The sequence below is a fragment of the Triturus cristatus genome, chromosome 7 (genome assembly GCF_964204655.1).
Source record: "Triturus cristatus chromosome 7, aTriCri1.1, whole genome shotgun sequence".
Classification (NCBI taxonomy): Eukaryota; Metazoa; Chordata; class Amphibia; order Caudata; family Salamandridae; genus Triturus; species Triturus cristatus.
This window is the reverse complement of record NC_140590.1, coordinates 437635297-437656550: the sequence shown is the minus strand read 5'-3', so window position 1 is coordinate 437656550 and position 21254 is coordinate 437635297.

The window sequence follows — 21254 nt, the reverse complement described above, 5'->3', positions numbered from 1 at the left end:
GAGAATTTGCACTCTCATAACATGGCGCATTCCCTGAATATACTCTCGCTAAACACAAAAGGGCTCAATCAATCAGTTAAACGTAGGGTCATAGCTGATTACAGCAACAAACTAAAATGTGACATCATTCTCCTCCAGGAGACACACCTCAGATCTATACACAACGCAAAGTTCTACAGCCCATGGATAGCTGACATTGGTATCTCTCCAGAACCCCCAAAAGAAAATGGTGTAGCTATGATTGTCTCAAAAACATCTGGTCTATCTGTGGTCTTCCATATCCATAACCAAGCAGGAAGGTGGCTTATATCGAAAATGAAAAAAGGGGAGACATAGATCAACAAATATTGGACCTTTCCAGAAAACCTGGGCATTGTCTTGGGCGGTGACTTTAACCTTCCCATGGATGGCAACCTCTATAGAATTTTCGCACATAAATTTATAGGTACCAAGGCTCACAAACAAAAATTATGATTTGTTGCAAATTCAATAATTTGATAAATGTTTGGCAGCTTTATAATCCTACAGAGAATAACTACACATTTTACTCCATTCCACATCACTCATTCACACGGATAGATTACATTATAGTGATCAAACCGATGCTTCACCTTACAGAGACCCTTAAAATTGAACCCATCATGATCTCCAATCATGCCTGTGTATCGATTCAATTAAGGCTTAATAGTGCTACTCGACCACCCCGCCATCGACGACTCAATGACGACCTTATTGATGACCCCGCTAACAAAAAATAAATAGAAACACCCTAACAACACTTCTGCATGACCCACCGGGATGCTTTTAAAGCAACCCTGAGAAGGACTCCGATTCATATGGCCTCTTTAAAATACAGAGTTATTGCTAATCGACTAAAAGAACTCAAACGTTCTATCCAAAATCTAAACAGCCAATTCAGACACTCTAAAGGCTCAGCACTCTTCCCCAAACTCTGCTTGGCACAATAAGAATATAATCAAATTCTGTGTCAGAGAGCCCAAAAGTGGATTGACGTCATCAAAGAGGGCTGGCTCTCCAACAACAACAAACCTGGTATAGCTTTAGGTAGCTATCTGAAATATGTGGAAAAAAAGCACTAATAACAGCTATTAGAAAAAATAATGGTGATATCACCACATCCACTCCTGACATCATAGATTTGTTTAAACACTTCTCTGAGGATCTTTACAACTCAAACCCCCCAGTTCTTCCCTCTAAAATATACGAATGCCTTAACTCCTGTCAGCTTCCTTCACTATCTCCAGAAGACTCTCTTGACAGCAATAAAACCCATCTCAGAGGAAGAGATCGGGACAGCCGTATGGTCTCTTAAAATGAGGAAAGCTCCGGGCCCAGATGGCTACACAGCAACATTTTATAAAACCTTTACGGATATGCTGGCTGATCCCCTGTTTGGCGTCTTCCAACAATTCACAAACACGGCCAAATATCTGGTTCGGCAATGGAAGCCACCATCACACTAATACCTAAAGAAAAGAAAGACTACCTAAATGTTAAAAATTACAGACCAATATTGACTGCAACATCTATGCGAAATTTGCCGCCTGCACACTTCGAAACGGTCATCCAACAACTAATCCCAAACTCACAAACAGGCGTTCTTAATGGCAAACTCACGGCGGATAACATCAGAACCTTCTGCCATGTACTTGAAAAAGCCAAGCTAATTCAACCACCCTCTACGGCTCTAGCTTTGGATGTAGAGAAGGCCTTTGACAAGGTCTCATGGCCCTTTCTTAATGCCACTTTACATAAATATCATTTTGGTGAGGACTTCATACGTATGGTTGTGGCCCTTTACACAGGACTGTTCACAAGATTTAGGGTTAATGGCCACCTATCCCATTCTTTCACTTTGTCACAAAGAACCTGACATGGGTTTCCACTATCCCATCTGCTTTTTCTTTTAGTAATTTAACCCTTAATATCAGCTTTCAAAAACAACCTTGAGATCACTGATATCCCTTTAACTCAATCAGACATATAGTGGCTGCAAAGACAGACGATGTTCTGCTGTTTACTGAAGATGCCTTCCACGCCATTCCAATCATTATGTCTGAAATATATAGATATTCAAAAGTGACGAGATACTCCCTAAACAAAGATAAGACAGAGGTTTTTCCACTAAACACACACTGCACAGCGGCAATCATCGGAGATCTAGGACTAAAATGGCAACCTTCAGCCATTAAATATCTTGGCATCTAGTTCTCTTCGGACAACAAATACTTGTGGCACTTAATAAACAAAAAACTATCAAAAAAATAAAGATCTCCTCTCCACATGGTCTGCAAAAAACATCACATGGTGGGGACTGGTGATCACAGTAAAAATGATGATAGCATCCCTGATCAATTTTGTATCTGGCATACATTCTGTTGCCTTTTCTGCCACCTTCTTCAAATCCGTGGATAATGCCACTTCCGAATTCGTATGAAAAAAGAAAAAAGCGAGAATCTCTATGAAAATCCAGAAGAGAAACAAAAGCTCTGGTGGCATAAATATTCCAGACTATGCCCAATATCAAAGAGTGTTCCTGATCACCCAGGGATCCTGGTGGTTGAATCAACATGATCCGAACCCGCCCCCCACTCCCCCATGGCTCTCCATTGAGATAGGCTTCAGAACTCCCCTACCTCTTAGCTCCATTCGCACGATCCATAACCTAGCGAAACTCCCGTAAGATCACTCTAGATCGATTCTGTTGGACACGGCATCCTCACTCCTCCAGCTCGATAAACGCCTTACATGCAAACTACAAGGTTTGACCCTCCGTTCCCTTTGGTTTAGCTGCCAGATAAAAATCGATGGGAAGACAGTATTCTGGCCCAGCTGGGCCCACAAAGGAACAAACAATATAAAAGGCCTTGGCTCCGGTGACAACCTGATTCCCTTCTCTAACCTACAATCCAGCCATGGCCTACCGAATATTGACTTCTACAAATTCATATGCCTCAAAGTTGACTTGGGTAAGCTGAAGCTCGCACGCAAACAGACCTTCAGAACTTACTATCCACCCTTAAACTAAGAGGCCATACTGCCTCCCACTTATACAAACATCTTGACACTTACAACGGGCAATCGACGAAACTATTTATCAGAAAATGGAAACCAAATATTTCGTCACCCAACAACTACACAATAATAAAACGTGCAAGCAAAAGATTTTGAAATCTCCTTTTGACTTGAAAATTTCTCCTGTCATAGCACAAACCAGATTCTGGTCTATCCGTAACATCTACTGGGCTCCAGATAGATTACACAAATTGGGACTGAGGGATTCCCCCATATGCTGGCGCTACGGGGAGGAGATAGTGGCACTTCATCACATGTTCTTCACATGCAAACTAGCACATACACTCTGGACAAAAATCCAAGAGTTAATACAGCAGGTCACAATGAGACCACTAGTTATCGACTTCCTTACAACTGTGCTAGGACTTCACGCTAACCAGAACGCACTGCTCTTAGACCCACATACAGCCTCGTTACTTGATCTGCTCTTGTCTCTGGGTATAGAAAACAATACTTTCAGATTGGAAATCAACTTCACCTAGTGCCTATGACAAATGGTGGAACTTACTCTGTTCAATGAGGAGTGCGGATAACGTAATTTTCCCCAAAACACATGGCTACTTAGGTCCAAGACGTTTCTGGGGTACACTCGATAACTTTCTACAGGAACACAAACCCCCATAGGTCCCGCCCCACCGTCACACCCTCACTTAGGATCCTGCCGGTGCCATACCAAGGGGCAGATTTATGTTTCCTGGCGCATCCCTGCAAATCAGCAAGGATGCGCCAGGAATGATGCGTCACGCAAGTTTACCCTTGCGCCACACATGATGCGCCGCATTTACAATGCGGCGCATCATGGCGCAGGAATAAACAGATGCGTGACGCATCCGATGGCGTAAGGTTGGCGCAGTGCTTCAGTTGCGTCGCAAGCGCGATGCAAATCCAGCACTGTTCCAACCTACCCTATCCCTAACATGGTGCGTCAAGCCTTACGCCTGCTTCAAGCAGGCGCAGGGTTTTGGCGCATCAGCGTTGGGAAAGTGACTCAGTCAAATCTTATAGATTTGACTGAGTCACTTTTCAGGGGCGTACCTGCGACGGAACGCCCCCCCCTCTGTCGACACGCCCACGTGAAACCTGACGCAGGTTTTACGTGGCGCAGGGCTTTACATCGTGACGCATCTCCATAGATGCGTCACGATGTAAATATGGCGCAACGTGGCGCAGTGTTTACACCGCCGCTGCGTCACAAAAGTGACGCAACGGCGGCGTAAAAGTGGCGCATCTCCAATATAGATCTGCCCCCAAGTGCATAGCCCAGGAATGCCCAAATGAGCCACCCCACCTCTGCCTCTCTTTCTATCTCTTGCTCTCCCCTTTCTTCCTCTTCTTCTCTCCCTCCTTCTCCGACCAGCGGACTGATATATGCAGTTCAATCCACCCCATAGGTTCATAACTTGCAGCCCCTCTAATTACCGTGCAAGCCTTCATAGTTTCTGTGCCTACCGTGCTTTCATGTTTATCATGCTTGGCATGCAAGCGTTCGTGTTCATCAACTACCGCCCATTTAATTGTCTTTCCGGGAAAATGTATCCCATTTGGTAACGCCCTTCTTCTGCTCCTTAGCCTAGCCACACAGACTGTAAGGTCGCTCTGATATTTCTTTTACTCAATCCTACAGACTGAACCAATACACTGTTGCTCACGATACCCGGCTTTTCTGGTCCTTGGAATGTACTGCCCACTGTACGTATTCTTTTTCTTTCTTTCTTGTACTTTATATATTCGGTACTTCTTTTCTCATGTTTATTTTGAGCTTTCTTTACATGAAATAAAACTACCTGAAATAAAAATTAAAAAACCCGCAATCACTGGTTCAAAGTAATCACAATCTTCAAATCTCACAATACACCACTTGTCTCTAATTTCCGCACTAATATTCTTGAAGGGGAACCCCCAGGCCGCATTGTAAGAGGGATGCCAACAATCTTCTCATATCTCTCACTACAAACCAAAATGTTCTGTTTGAAATAAGACTGTTAAGTGAGGAGTTGGGGTATATTTTGTTTTTTTAGAGGAAGGGACAAGAGAACAGGGTAGGCTTATGAATGGGAGAGTTTCCAGAGTGCTTAATCTGCACTGAACAGCACCCATTCGTTCATAGAGTTTCCTTTAACAAAACAGTGCATGCTGGGAATTATAGTCTCTCATTATCTTCTGTGGCCATAATTAGGCTAAACACCTGACAATGATTTACAAAAGAAATCCCAGAACTTGGGTATATGGAGTGCAGTGCTCTGGCAACCCTAACAAATCAGTATTTATGTCCATCTAATCTCAGGGCCCCCTCACCCTGAAGGGGGCCCCATCATCTTGCATAGCGCCATTGGGAGCCGGCCAGCCGTCTAAATATCAATCCCATTTTCATTTCATCTCCAATAAAATGTTATGTGTTTATGAAAGCTTTACAATCGCTGGCACAAAAACAGCCCCTGGCTGACAGAAAGCAAGCCAAGTAATGGCGGCAGTGTTATGATTTGTCTAAGTAAACTGCCTTCCAAATGGTCAACAATGAGGTCACCATATGTGAGTTGTCAAAACCTAATGCAGTGAACGGACTGATTCAGCCTTCCAGAGACTGAAAATATTTTTCGAAGAAACCCGAAAACACAATTTTCTACACATGACGTAAAAAATATATTATCCAATGGCATAAAATGGGGAATGGTATCACTGGTTTGTCTCATTACAACTGCAGGTGTAACAGACACTTTCTCCGTCTCAATGCAATTTGCGAAATTAATATGAAAGCTTAAATAAATATTCAGGGTTTAGCAATTGTATGGATATAGCTAAATATGTCAGGTGTTATAGAAGTATTTTTACGATCTTGGGATAGGTTAAGAATGAATTACCTAAATATAAACCCTTGAGGAACTAGAATGTGCTTCCTTATCCCAGAGCCGTTTTAAAGCACACGCAAAGTGTGCAATTGCCCAGGGCGGCCAACCTCAAAGGAGCCCACTGGTAAAATTAGTGGTACAGCCCAAATTCCTGCCATAATAACGTTGCTTAGAAATATCAGCCTCTTTCAGTAGTGGCTGCTACCTGGAAGCAACCGCGGGGAGGGGAGTGATCTGGTTAAAAACAAAAAATCACTTACCTCCCTTTCGGCCAGCTTGCAACTGCCGCTGCCTCTCCTGCGTCCTCTTCCTGGCTTCCTGGGAGAAACAGGAAGCACCAGGGCTCCCACGCTTCCCGCAGCCAATCACAACGCTGCGTTGTGATTGGTCTGAGTGCCGTGACACGGTGCTCAGCCAGGGCATGTAATGGTGGACATGCTATGTGCGCATGACTGTCTCGGGCCGGCCAATTCCTCATGCTCATATAGGGAGTGCAAACCACTCCTCCCCCTGCTCTGAGAGAAGCACCGCCCCACAAACACACCACAACGGGAAAAAAAAAAATAATAACCTCGAGTTATTATCATTTTATTTTTCCTTTTTTTACACTGCATAAAGCAGTGGGGCGACGCTCCTCCGCCTAAGGGGAGGAACCGCAACTTGCCTCTTTTTCTAATTTGATGGCCGAGCAAACTCAGGGACATATGCACTAAGGGTTATTTTCTCAGTTGCGGCTCGTACAAGGAAGCACTGTGGGGTGGGCGGGGTGCGGGCGGGGTGGCGGTGGGAGGGCCGGAAGTGACAAACAATGGAATGGGGAAAATAAAATAAATGAATAAATAAAGCCACTTACCTTGCGCTCACCGCATCGCTGAGTCGGCGATGCCGCGAGCGAAAGGTAAGTTGCTTTATTTATTTATTTATTTTCCCTATTCCGTCATTTGTCACTTACACCACCCCACCTAACCCCACCAACCTGCATGAGCCGCGACTACACTTATTTTATTTTCTCCAAATATTCCCCACATTTCATGTGTGCTGCACTGACCTGCACGTAAGAAATGTGTGAAATGTTCAAGAATTTGGCTAGGCATAGGATTCTGTATTGAAAGGGTTTGCTTTCAGTACAACTCCTATGCTAGACTGCCTGTGCCCACCTCTGCACCATGGTGCAAAGGTTGTGCGTGGCACAGTGCAGCCTGTCTGTGCATCATTTCAGGGGTAGTAAGCATCAGTAGGCCATATGTGACAAATATCAGTCTGCACTGCTTTCTCTTCCTCGCACAACACAGTTCAGCAAATTTGGTTTCCGCACTGTAAATTGCTAAAAAATAATAAATCTTACTCTTGGTGTGCAAGCCTGGCTTTGACCCTCTCTATTAACGTCTTCCTCTAGCTGTACTTCTCTATGTACCGTCATCCTCTCTCTATATGTCAGCTGTTTCTACCTCACCATTGTCTACCTCACCTCTCTCTCAATATACCCAATATCAAGGGATGTGCCCAAACAAAATAAAATAACCCCTACTTCATGGACGTCAATTAGCGGTCGCCAGGGGTAGCAGCTTCTAACCCAGTCTTGCTATTTGCGACCCTTTCCACTACCGTTGTCAGCCCTGGCTTCAACAGGCCACAGTCAGAAAGGGATCACTGATTTATATTTGCATTTTGAAAACAAAATAAATGCAAACGAGATTGCCTTTAAATGCTTAAAATACTTATCGAAGACTTGTGATTTTCTTTTCTGCCTCTCATTTGTCCAACGCATGCAAAAAGAACAATGGATGGACAGAATGCAGAACAATGTCATGCATTCACCCCAGAGACCCTCCCTGGACTGGAAACAAGCATCCTAGGACCGTTTTTGGGGTTTCACCCCTCATCAGCCAGGATAGCTTGACTCCAGTGGCATGGAGAGCACGGGACCCACGTCTGTGCATACCCGTCCCACTCGGGGTGACAAATGCAAAAATAACTATTGATGGACAGAATGCAGAACAATGTCATGCATTCTCCTCAGTACGGAGACCTGGGCCTAAATCCATCGTTTTTTTGCTCCCCATGCCAATCCAGTTTAAACCCAGCCACATGCAAATCAGTCTTGACCCTGCGCCCAATGGGAACAGTCCAGTTCGAACTGCCAGGTACTCTCTGGACTAGAAACAAGCATTCTAGGACCGGTTTTGGGGTTTCACCCTTCATCAGCCAGGATAGCTTGACTCCAGTGGCATGGAGAGCCCGGGACCCACGTCTGTGCATACCCGTCCCACTCGGGGTGACAAATGCAAAAAGAGCAATTGATGGACAGAATGCAGAACAATGTCATACATTCACCCCAGTACAGAGATCTCGGCCAAAATCCATCGTTTTTTTGCTCCCCATGCCATTCCAGTTTGAACCCAGCCATATGCAAATCAGTCTTGACCGTGTGTCCAATGCGAACAGTCCAGTCCGAACTGCCAGGCCAGGTCCTCCCTGGACTGGAAACAAGCATTCTAGGACCGGTTTCGGGGTTTCACCCCACATCAGCCAGGATAGCTTGACTTCAGTGGCATGGAGAGCATGGGACAACAGAGCTTTATGACTTTGCTTGAATCCAGGCCACCTGTACTTGTTTTCAGTTTTGTTCAGCCAATACTACAAAAGCAGTGAAATGACACAAGACATTTTTAGACGTACTAAATATCAATTACTGTTCCACAGCTTGCTAAGGTTTAAATGTATGTATCTATAATGTAGTTAGAGTTGAAACGAAAAGCTCTATCATATATATGACAAGTATTGGTAAAGCCAATTGGTCTCGCCTACGTAAGAGCTATTGGCTTTGCCAATATGTGTTTTAACTATGTTATACCAGCGTGGCTTCTGTTTAGCATGGCTAAAAGTCAGTGATATAAAGGAGAGTAGAGTGTCATAGAGAGTCGTAGAGTGGTGTGGAGAGCAGTGTCATAAATTGGCATGGCATAGAGTGTCGTAGAGTGGCGTAGAGTGGCATAGACTTTTGTGGAGTGTCACGGAGGGAGTAGAGTGAAGTGGCATAGAGTGTTGTAGGGAGAAGTGGCTTAGACCAGAATGGAGTGGCACAGATTGGAGTAAAATAACATGGAGGGGCATAGAGTGGAGTAGTGTCATAGAGTGGAGTGACATAGTGTCTTAGAGTGGCATACATTGTCGCAAAGTTGAGTGGCATGGAGTGTCTTAAAGTGGAGTAGAATAGAGTGACGTGGAGTGGAGTGGCGTTGAGTGGAGGCGTGAAGTAGAGTGGAGTAGTATGTCGCACAATAGAGGGGAGTAAAGTGACATGGAGTGGCATAGAGGGAGTTCCATAGAGCATCGCAGAGTGGAGGAGAGTGTTGTAGAGTGTTGTAGAGTGGTGTAAAGTGGAGTATGCATGTTGTAGTATTGCACTGCCATTACAGACAACGCATCTTCAAGTGTTATAACGATTACATTTGCGCAGACATAGAACTTTACTGATAAAGATATACAGCACACAAAAGATAATGTGTAGAAATGTCATCACCTAGTGTACTGATTTGTTTTGATTGTATGTTTCCACCACACTTCAGAATTACCAGGAAATGTGTTTCATTTATGCTTACCTAATTCAGATATATTCTGAGATACCTGTCCAGTTCATTTATGAATATTTATATTTTGTTGTGCTAGAAAAAAAAACAAGGTACAGTCTTTCTCCCGAACACCCCCAGTAGCCAGCATGATTGTCACAGAAATCCTCTCACTTTGAAGTCAGAGAAAGAAAGGTAAACAACAATCTCCATCTGAAGACAGATGCTGACATTTGGCCTATGTCTTTCAATGTGCAGCTGTTGGAGATGGCCCTTTTTGCAGGGTTATCCCCAAACATTTTGCTTCTTCCTCCTATTTGTTCCCGACCAGTCTTTGTTGGTTTTAGGACTCTGGGCCCTTTACCACTGCTGATCAGTGCTAAAGTGCATATGCTCTCAGTGTAAATTGTGTTATGGATTAGTGTTTCTATGATTGGCATATTTGGTTTACTAGTAAGTCCTTAGTACAGTGCACTGAGAGCAGCCACGGCTGCTGCATGTAAGAGCGGTGGGGCAGTGGGGCCGGGAAGGGGGGGAATTTCGAGAGACGACCATGAGGGAAAATATATGATTTATTTATTTTTCCCTCATGGTCGTCTCTTAAATCCCCTCCACCGGGCCCCATCGCCCCAGGGCTATTACTTGCAGCGGCTGACTGAGAGTGCCAGGGCCTGTAAATCAAATGCTACTAGTGGGCCTGCAGCACTGATTGTGCCACCCACAGAAGTAGCCTTGCAAAGGTAACTCAGACCTGCCACTGTTGAGTCTGCACGCAGTTTGTAACTGCCATGTTGACCTGGCAAGTGCACCCACTTACCAGGCCCTTATCTTCCCTTTTCTTACATACAAGTCACCCCTAAGGTAGGCCCAAGTTACCCCTGTGTGCATATTGCTGTGTATGTTGAAGGTAGGACATGTACTGATTTGTGTGACATGTCCTAACAGGGATTTACAGTGCATTTCGTTTTTCACTATGGTAGGCTATCTGTCCCATAGGGTAGAAAGGGAGTTTTGCTTATAACTTCTTATAAGCATAACTTCCCATTGGGACAGGATAGGGAAATGGAGTTTAATATGCCTGGACTCAGAATGTAAAAATGCATCTTTTAGTAAAGATGATTTTTATGTTCTGTGTTTGAAAATACCACTTTTAGAAAGTAGGTATTTTCTTGCTTAGCCATTCTATGAGCCTCTGCTGGTTTGTGTATTGACTGTCAGGCTTTGGAGTGACAGGGGTTGGGGAGGTGTATTCTCTCAGACGGCCACCGGAAGGGGGGTTGATGTGTGTCCTGCCTTTCCTGGATGAGTCAGGGCTGGGCTGAATAGACCTGGGCTGCATTGAGAGTAGTGGGAGGAGTTTTTACTAGCACCTGAATAGGCCCGGTCTGCATTTAGAGTGGTGGGAGGAAATTTCCCTTGCACCTGACTAGGCCCTGTCTGCCTTGGACAATGCTGTCTCCACCTCCTGCTGGGAAGCTGGACCAGAGAGGACAGAACTGATTTTGGCTTAGCCGAGAGCGTACCTGCACCAAGAGAACAAAATAATTTGCTGTTTAAATAGTGGGGCCCAGACACCAGTATTTTACATTACTGCTCAACTAAGGAACCTGCCAGGAAGAAGGCCTGGAAAAGCTGTCTGCAGGAACTACCACTTTGCTGTGTGCTCTGCTGTGTTGGCCTACTGCTTGTTGCTTCTGTCTTGGGCAGGGAAAGGACTCGAGTGTACTTTCATCATCCTGCTGTTAGAGTTTTCTCCAAGGGCTTAAAGTGGAGCTTGCCTCCTGTTGGAAGTCTCAGGGATAGAAAAGACTTCAAAGAGAACTCTTTTGGAACCAAGAAGACTGCCAAGGAGAACAGCTGGAGAAGCTGTGAGGAGGGACTACCACTTTGCTGTGTGCTTTGCTGTGTTGGCCTGCAGTGGCTGCTTCTGTCTTGGGCAGTGAAAGGACTGGACTGACTTTTCTGCAACTTCATTTTGTGAGTTTCTCCAAGGGCGTGAGGTAGAGCTTGTCCCCTATTCAAGAAGTCTCAGGAACAGCAAAGACTTCAAGTTCATCTGTTACCAGTACTGGGGACTGTGTGTTTTGTGCTGCAACAGAAGGAAAAGCAACCCGAAGCCATCATCGACGCTGCTACCGACTCCGTGTCCTGAAGGCACCGCAGAGGACACCGCTGCACTTTGCACCTCAACCCTGGTCTCACCGACCCCTGTTGCTGCCACTGAGCCGCTGCTTGCACTGCGACCTATGGGCACCGCACTCCGCACTGCCTCGCTTCCCTCACCGCCTTGGTATCACTGATGACGGTGCTCCATGCCAACATCGATGCCAATGCTTGCACTGTGGTTCGAGGGCACCACTCGAAAGTTACATGACTCACCATGCTGATCCCGCACCGCAGCCTTGGCCTACCGACGCCAGCGCCATCAACTCCAGTTCGTTGGCCGATGACAGCGCTTTAGCTACAATAACGCTGCTGCTTGCACCGTGACCTGCCCGCACCGCGACGAGCACTGCATCATTTTGCACCGCAGCCCTGGTCTCACCGACACCGCTGGACAACCGTCACCGAGTCGCTGCCTTCACTGGGACCTGAGGGCACCGCAAGCCGCACCGCTGCATTTTGTACCACAGCCCGACCCCTGCTGATGCCTAGCGCTCCCGGCTTCAACCACGAGGAGTTTGATCTGCAACGCTTGTGACTTCAAGGGCCCGATTACTCCTGCACCGACTTTCGGGACCGACGCCTGCGGATACCGGTTCTTTAGGGCTCATCGAGAGGTCGCTGATGCTCTGCATTTCTAAAACGTACTGTTTTGCGGGTCTTCATGACACCGTGGCTGGCCCGCGACGTCGTAGTCCTCCAGATCTGTTTGGATTTGTTGTTCACAAAGCCGTGATAGACCCGTATGAAGTTATCGAATTCAAGGAACTGTATTTTAAGCCTATTTTTGACTATTGAGATTACTGAGAACTGTATGGTAGATTTTTATTGTTTTTGGTCTTGTTTTGGATATATACAAATATTGAATGTTTTTCAAAACTAGTGTGGTGTCCTTTTGTAGTGCTTTCACTGTATTACTATTGGTTATGTGCAAATGCTTTACACACTGCTTCTGAGATAAGCCTGACTGCTCGTGCCAAGCTACCAAGGGGGTGAGCAAGGGTTATTGTCGGAGTGTAACTCCCTTATCCTGACTAAGAAGAATGGTCTCTACTTGAACAAAGATGCAAACCCGATGACTGGAAATGCACAGAAGTCAAGCCCCTACTCAAGAAGCCCTCAGCAGATCCTAACGACCTCAAGAACTACCAACCCATCTCCCTCCTCCGAGAAGACCGTCAACGTCCAACTAATGAAATTCATCAAAGAGAACTTCATCCTCGACCCCTCCCAATCCGGATTCCACAGCAACCACAGCACTGAGACCGCTCTACTCGCCACGACAGATGACATCTACACCCTCCTGGACCAAGCACACTCAGCGGCCCTGATCCTACCTGACCTCTCTGCAGCCTTCGACACCGTCTCCCACCGCAGGTTCACCGCCAGACTCCATGATGCCAGAATACAGGGAACCGCCATTGAGTGGCTCCGCTCCTTCCTCACCGGCAGAACCAAAAGAATCAGACTTCGACCCTTCCTCTCTGAACCCACAGAGATCAACTGCGGAGTACCCCAAGGATCATCGCTCAGCCATACGCTCTCTACATGGCCACCTCGCCGTTATCGTCAGACAGCATGGACTCGCCATAGTATCCTACGTCGACGACATCCAGCTCATCCTCTCCCTCACCAAATACCCCATCACCACCAGACTCAGCTTCCACGAAGGAATGAAGGACATATCCTGGATGAGCAGCAGCTGCCTGAATCTCAACTCGGAGAAGACAGAGGCCCTCATCCTCGGACCCTCCCCCTCTGCATGGGACAACCTCTGGTGGCCCACCACCCTCGGCAGCCCTCCACCCCCATGTACCACACCCGGAACCTCGGCATCGTACTCAACTCCTCCCTCTCCATGACCCGACAGATCAACACCGTCAGCTCCACCTGTTTCAACACCCTCCACATCCTTCGGAAGACCTTCAAATGGATCCCACCCCCCCAAATCAAGAAATACCATAACCCACGCACTCATAACCAGCAGACTGGACTACAAAAACGCCCTCTAAGCCAGGATCAACAATTCTCTACTCTGCAAACTCCAGATCATACAGAACACCGCAGGCAGACTTGTCCTCGGCATCCCTCTACACATACACATGACCCAAAACCTGCAAAACATTCACTGGCTCCCCATCGAAAAGAAAGTAACTTTCAAGATACTCACCCATGCCTACAAATGCCTCCACAACACCGGACCCCAATATCTCAACGAAAGAATCTCCTTCTACATACCCAAAAGAAACCTCCGATCCAATGACCTCGCCCTCGCTGAACCCCCGTGCATCCGCACAGCAAGAATGGGTGGAAGAACCCTCTCCTACATCGCGGCTAAGACCTGGAACGAGCTCCAGATCGACATCAGACACGCCCCCACTCCGCACATCTTCAGGAAGACCCTCAAGACCTGGCTCTTCGACTGCCCGGAGCTGCACCACCCCCCCCCCCCACGCCTTCAGACCCTCACGGGTGTGTAGTGTGCTTCAAAATTCCCTGATTGCTTGATTGATTGATTGAAACCCTTGCCAACTAGAGACCACCACAACAGCAAATGTGATAAGATAAGAAAAAGATTTAAAGACCTGATTCTAGAAATCGAGTACTCTGGAAGGATACAGTAAACAAGGGATGCTCTATGGAAGGGACAAACTCAAGCTGGACAGCCTAAAACAAATAAAGCCAGCAAGTAGAAACCAAGCACACTTGAGTTACAATTCACATTACAATGATAAGCAATGGGTTGACTTGCATTTCCAGGGAATCTTTTCGAAAGTCCCTAAAATGTCTTTAGCAAACCAGAAAGCTGGGCTGTCGGGTAGGCTTTGACATAAAAAAGGAGTTAGTGAATAAAAAAGGTACAAATTGGGTTGCTTGGGTGGACATTCAAAGTATGAAGACTACTAGTGTAGTAACATTTTTCTTAAAGTAAGCACCAAGGTGGAAATTCTAGCCACAAATGATACATTTTTTCGCTCAGCTTGGGCATTAGGGGATTTTTAAACAAATATAGTATATTTGTAGAAGCAGGTTTGTGTTTCAGTGTGTGCAGTTTGACTCCTTTTCTTGCCTTTTTATGAAAACCTTTTCAGTTATCTATGAATATTATATGAAGGGGAATATAGTTATAGAAGAACTAGTCTACTTCCTACAGTGCAAAGCAACTGAGGTGTTATGTTTCTTCTTAAAGAACAAGGTTACTTCACATTGTTTACATTTATTGGGATAAACATATCTATGACTGGGGGTGAGTGCTTGCAATGTTCAACACTCCGTCCATCATTTCCTTTGGTTTTTGCTTTGTTCGCCATAAGTTGGCAGGGTATGCTCAGATGTGAGTCCCTTGCTCACTTTGCCACTGGATTCAAGCAAGCCTGGCTGAAGACGGCTGAAATGCCAGAAACCGGTCCTAGGAAGCTTGTTTCCGGTCCAGGGAAGACATGGCTTGGCAGTTCGGGCTGGACTGTTCCCATGAGGCACAGGGTCAGACTGATTTGCAAATGGCCATGTCTGAGCTGGGGTGGCAGAGTGGGCTAAAGAACGGTGATGGATTAAACCCAGATCAGTTGACTGGGGGTGAGTGCTTGCAATGTTCAACACTCCGTCCATCATTTCCTTTGGTATAAACATATCTATCTCAGGGCAATTATGCACTTTAATGAAAAAGCTCTCAAAACACAAATTTTACTTTTCCATCCATGAGATGCCAGAAATGTAATTTTTAGCCCCAAAAACTCTATTCTGATAACATTTATATTACTTTGTAGGTGGTATGATAGATCCGCAGGCTAAATGTTTGCTGCAGACACCTTGTAAAAGGTATGTAGTCACAGCTGAAATTCCCAGACTCAGGATCTCACTCATCATGAACTACTATTATTACTAAATCCATGCAATGATGTTCAGTGTGCTATGCACATGCCAAACATATTAAGTGTATGTAAAACCAAACAATCACAATTATCATAATATTTTCTCTGCATGTTGTTGCTTTAGGGGTCCGTATATAGGTTTTCATGAAACATGTCCTTATATAGGCACAATTCGCATTGCCCTTATATAGGCATAAGATCCCAGTCCTTATTTAGGCATTAGCCATGCTATCCAAATAGAGGCATGGTCACCTACATCCATCCACCCCAACGTCACAACGAGTTCTTAGAAACCAGACCCTTAAGCTCTTGGGAGTTTCCCCTAGCACAGGATTATTGATTTCTCCAAGAACTCATTTATTATGCATGAACCGCTATTTCTTAAGGGTTCATTCCTGACGTCTCCCTCTGCCCGACTTTACGTCAATGCTAACATTCCAAGGCACCTACCAGGTATAAATATACCTTCCCTTGCCCAGGCAAGTAGGAGGAGACCGCGACTTTAGAGGAGCCCGTGTCCCAGCCTGATGCACTGACAAGAGACGCTGTCATCCCTGCTCACTAAGAATCCAGTGTTCTGACTCCCTTCTCAGGGTGTTAGAGTTCGAGACCCGGAAAGAGATTCCCACCTCTCTCATTCTCAAGGTACGGAGCTGACTAGAACCTAGAGGCATACAAGACTTAGCATACTATACTAAACTATAGAATAACATCCTATAGAATACCGCACCTACTTCTTACATAGTACTACACTTAGGTTAGGTACACTGGGGTAGAACTAGTTAGAGAAGCATCTTATGAGTACTCGCATTTTTAGCCTGTGTTATTTATGTATATGAATATATGTGTCATAGCTAAAAGATAAGGCTAGCGCAGTATTATTTATTTCTACTGCTTACACTGTACATAATATATCTCGCATACTGTCTTTTGATTATAACAGCTCATATCTCTTACACGAGAAACAAGACTGTTCAATAAATCCTTTTATTGAAACGGCCGTCTATTCTTTCTGTGTAAACTCTGAAGAAACTAAGCATGCACGATTACTGAGTGAAACTGTTATTTATTGTTTTCACGATTCTGAGAGTGTTCCGATTCTAAAGGGAAATGGTGGGCTTGCAGCACTGGTTGTGCCACCCACAGAAGCAGCCTGTAAACATGTGTCTAAGGTCTGCCAATGCAGAGCATGCGTGCAGTCTGGTACTGTCATGCTGACTGGGCAAGTGCACCCACTTCCCTTTTCTTCACATCAGACACCCCTATGGTAGGCCCAAGGGCAGGGTGCATTGTAAGGATAAGGTAGGACATGCCCTGGTGTGTGTGGCATGTTCTAATAGTGAATTACAGCCATTTTCGTTTTTCACTATTGCAAGGCTAACTGTTCTCCATAGGCCAGAATGGGCAGTTTGGTTATTACATTGTATAATCCTAACTGACTCAGGGAACATGGTAGAAATTCGAATTTAGTATGCCTGAACTCAGGATGATAAAATACAATACTTTAGTAAAGTTGGTTTTAACATTCTGTGTTTGAAAATGCCACTTTTAGAAAGTAGGCATTTTCTTGTCTAACCATTCAAACCTGCCTCTGCTAGGCTGTGTGTATTCCTTTGTCTGGAGTTTGAGTGTCAGGGCTGGGGAATTCCAGGAGACAGGGTTAGGTGCTCCAGTGGTGAATAGAGAGATCTGCATCTAGATGGGTGGAAGGAGTTGCACCTGGGACCTGAATAGGGCTGTGCCTGCCTTCCACAATGCTGGCTCCACCCCCTGGGGAGCGGCTGATGCCTCTGCCCTGCACAGTGAATGAAGAGAAGGAATCCTGTCAACAAAGTGCTCCAGGGCTGTACTTGCCTTCCACAATGCTGGCTCCACCTCCTGTGGGGCGTCTAATGTTTCTGCCCAGCACTGTGAAAGGAAAGGAGAAGTCTGGTAAACAGAGTGCTCAGGAACTGGTTTGGACTGGGCAAAGGCCCCTCTGCCTTCAGAGGACAAAGGATTTCTGGGTATAAATATTGGGACCCTGATCCCAAGAAATTAGATCACTTTGGGAAAACAAGAAGAACCTCTGCTGAGGTAGGAACCAGAAGAAACTAAGGAGGAAACTATCCCTGAAACTGGGGGATTGGCCTGCAGTGGTTGCATTACTGCCAAAGAGAGGAGAAAGGAACTTTTGTGTGTACTTTTGCCCAACTTGTGAAGGATCTCCAAGGGCTTGGAATAGAGCTTGCCTCCTGCTGAAGTCTCAGGAACAACAGACTTCACCCCCCAGCTCCCCAGAGTTCTTTGGAAGTGCCTGCTGCTGTTGTTGGGCCTTCTGAGGGACTGCGTGTCGCAAAGAGCTGGAAGCGCGACTCAAGAAGGAGAACCGTGCCGCCGTCGGAGCTGTTGTCGTCGCATCGCGTAAAGTGTGTCGCCGCTGCAGCATCGCATCGAGCGGAAGCATCTCGCATCATCCAGGAAGTGTCTCGCCACGCCGAAGAAGCGTGTCGCCATCGCAGCCATCGTAGCTGACGCATTGCACCGCATCAAGAGAAGAGTCTTGCATCGAGGAAGAAGCGTGTCGCCATCGTAGTTGTCGCATTGCACCGCATCAAGAAAAGCGCCTCGCATCCACGGAGAAGCATGCCGCTGTCAGAGCTGCTGTCGTCGCATCGCGTAAAGGGGTGTCGCCGCTGCAACATCGCATCGAGCGGAAGCGTCCCGCAAACGTCGGAGAAGAGTGCCGCTGCCAAAGCCGCTGTCGTTGCTTCGTGTAAACGGTGTCGCCGCTGCAGCTGACGCATTGAGTCGAGTCTTCTCGCAACATCAGAGAAGCGTGCCGCATCTGGAAGATCTTCACGTCTTTATTTCTTTGCACCAAAAACTTCATCGCATCAACATCATTGCAACACTTTCGTTGCCCTGCGTGTCGCATTTAAAAGGTACATTGACTTAAAGTGTCGCATGTAAGAAATTAAGAGAACTAAGCAGAATTCTACTCTCTAAAGTAACAGTATTGTGTATATTTGTCGTTTAATGGTCTTGTGGTAAATCAATATAAAGAATACTTATTTTTGATATAAAACCTGTGTGGTGTCCATTTGTAGTGTTGTCACTTGGTTACTGTATGTGTTCACAAATGCTTTACACACTGCCTCTGAGATAAGTCTGTCTGCTCGTGCCAAGCTACCAAGGGGGTGAGCAGGGATTATTTTAGGAGTGTACCCCCTCACCCTGACTAGAGGAGAGGCTCCCTATTTGTCACAAGTGCATACCTGTGCCAACTAGAGACCCCCAAGTCTAACAGGGAAATACATCAGGCTCCCCCATGGAGGCATGCCATTTGAAGGTCTGGAAAATGGGAAGGGAGGCCATTGTTCCCCACCTCACTTCAGTACTTAATGTAGCTATTTCAGTGGGACAGTACCCCATCCCTTGGAAGACAGCGATGGTCAAGCCTCTTTTAAAAAAGCCCTCGCTGGATCCAGTTGAATTAAACAACTACCGCCCTATTTCCTTGTTATCAGTTCCAGCCAAAATTCTGGCGAAACATCTGAATTTTCATCTCAGTTCGTTTTTGGGGAGCACCAACTGCTTGATGGTTCACAGCATGGTTCTAGAAGTGATCACAGCACGGAAACCGAACTAACCTCATTAATCAATAATATCTGTGTTCAGGTTGATGCACTACGCTGTTGATTCTTCTTGACCTTACCGCAGCCTTTGATACTCTATCTCCCATGAGACTGGTGGAACGGCTCAGGGAGATAGGGGTTGGGGGCACGGCCCTCATGCTACTTACCTCCTTCCTTAGTGATCAAGCACAAATTGTGAAAATGGGTCCATTTTATTCGGCTCCCAACAGTCTGTTAGGTGGAGTCTTGCAGGGATCTTGGTTGAGCTCGACCCTCTTCAACATTTATGTTGCCCCACTGGCCAGGGTTGTCAGATCCTTTGGATTGGAGGTGTTGTCCTATGCCGACGACATGCAAATCATGGTGTCTATTACCCACAGCATCAGGGAATCTGCCACTAACTTCAAAGACTGTATGCAGGCAGTCTCCTCATGGATGGTTGAGAACTAGCTTAAACTGAACAGGGTCAAAACAGAGCTCTTGATCTTTGGGAACCAAATGAATGTTTGATCCAATGATTGTTGGCCAGACACGCTTGGTTCTTGTCCCTGTCCGGTATCACATGGAAAGAACCTAGGGGTCATAGAGGACAATTCTCTCTCTCTGAGTCTTCAGATTAATAGAATGGTGTCCACCTGCTTTGGGATTATTAGGATTCTTGGAAAGAATTCTCATTTTCTTTCCTTCGCCTCCCTAAAGCAGGCAGTTATTGCCTTAGTGTTGTCCAGACTAGACTATTGTAATGCCCTTTATTTGGGCATTAATAAAGGCAGTGGGGCTCATTTATGAGCCCCTGCGTCACTTTTGCGCCACTGGTGCATCACTTTTTGTGACGCACCAGTGGCGTAAAACATGCGCCATGTTGCGCCATATTTACGAAGTGACGCATCTAGGTAGATGCGTCACTTCGTAAACCCCTGCGCTACATTATACCTGCAGCGGTTATAATGTATGCAGGGTGGGCGTACCCCCGCAAGAAAGGGTCGTAGGAGTGGCGCAGCGAAATCTATGAGATTTTGCTGCGCCACTTCTTGGACGCCAGTGCGTCAAAACCTTACGCCTGCCTCATGGCAGGTGTAAAGGTGACGCAGGCCCTTTCACATGGGGCTTGCCCCATGTGAAAGGAACATTGCTGGAGTTGCGTCAGGCTTCTGACACAACTCCAGCAATGCGCCACTTTTTGCGCCGACAGATACGTCAGTTATACTGCCGTATCTGTCCTTCCTTGCGACATGATGCGTCATATTATAAATATCACAATATGTCACAAGGAGGGCGCACTGAGAAGTGGCGCATCGCTGCTTTCACGCAGCGATGCTTCACTTCTCATAAATGAGGCCCCTTGTGCGTCGTTTGCAGCTAGTGCAGAATGCAGCAGCCAGGCTGGTGATGGATCTTCCTAAATACCACTCAGAAGCGGTTTCTCTCATCAAGCTGCACTGGCTCCCTTCAAATCGAAGAATTTTGTTCAAGGCTCTTTGTCTTACTTATAAGGCTTTTTATGACATAGGCTCAGATGCTATGTTCCCTCTAAACAGCTTACATCAGCCAGTAAAAATCTGCTGGTAGTGCCTAGGTTTAAGAGAGTTACATGGGGAGGCAGAGCCTTCTCAATCGCTGCTGCTAGGCTCTGGAATTCCCTCACTGCTGACATTTCTGGACAAGTGTCTGACTCTCTGTTCCGTGAGGCCCTGAAGACCTGGCTTTTTACAGGTTCTCCAGTCTGGGCCCTACTTTTATCCCTGTCCAACAGCCCCTCCCGCAGCACCTGGACGCTTCCGGGCAAAGTTTGCGCTTTAGGAAACTAATATTCATTCATTCATGTCTCTCCTACCTTAACTTTTTGCCTCTAACTCAGTGATCCTCTACCTCACCACTGCTCCTCTCCTCTTTATCTAATATCTCCCCATCCTCATATTTCCAGTCCTACCCCTCCTTTCTCTGCTCCACTTTGCTCTCTCTTGCTCTCTCTCTGTCTCTCTCTCTCTCTTTCTCTCTCTCACTACCTAAGCTGTCAATTTACCTCACTGTTAGCTTACTCCCTCACCTCTTCTACCCCTTTTTCTCGTTCTACTCTACCTCAGTTCCCTT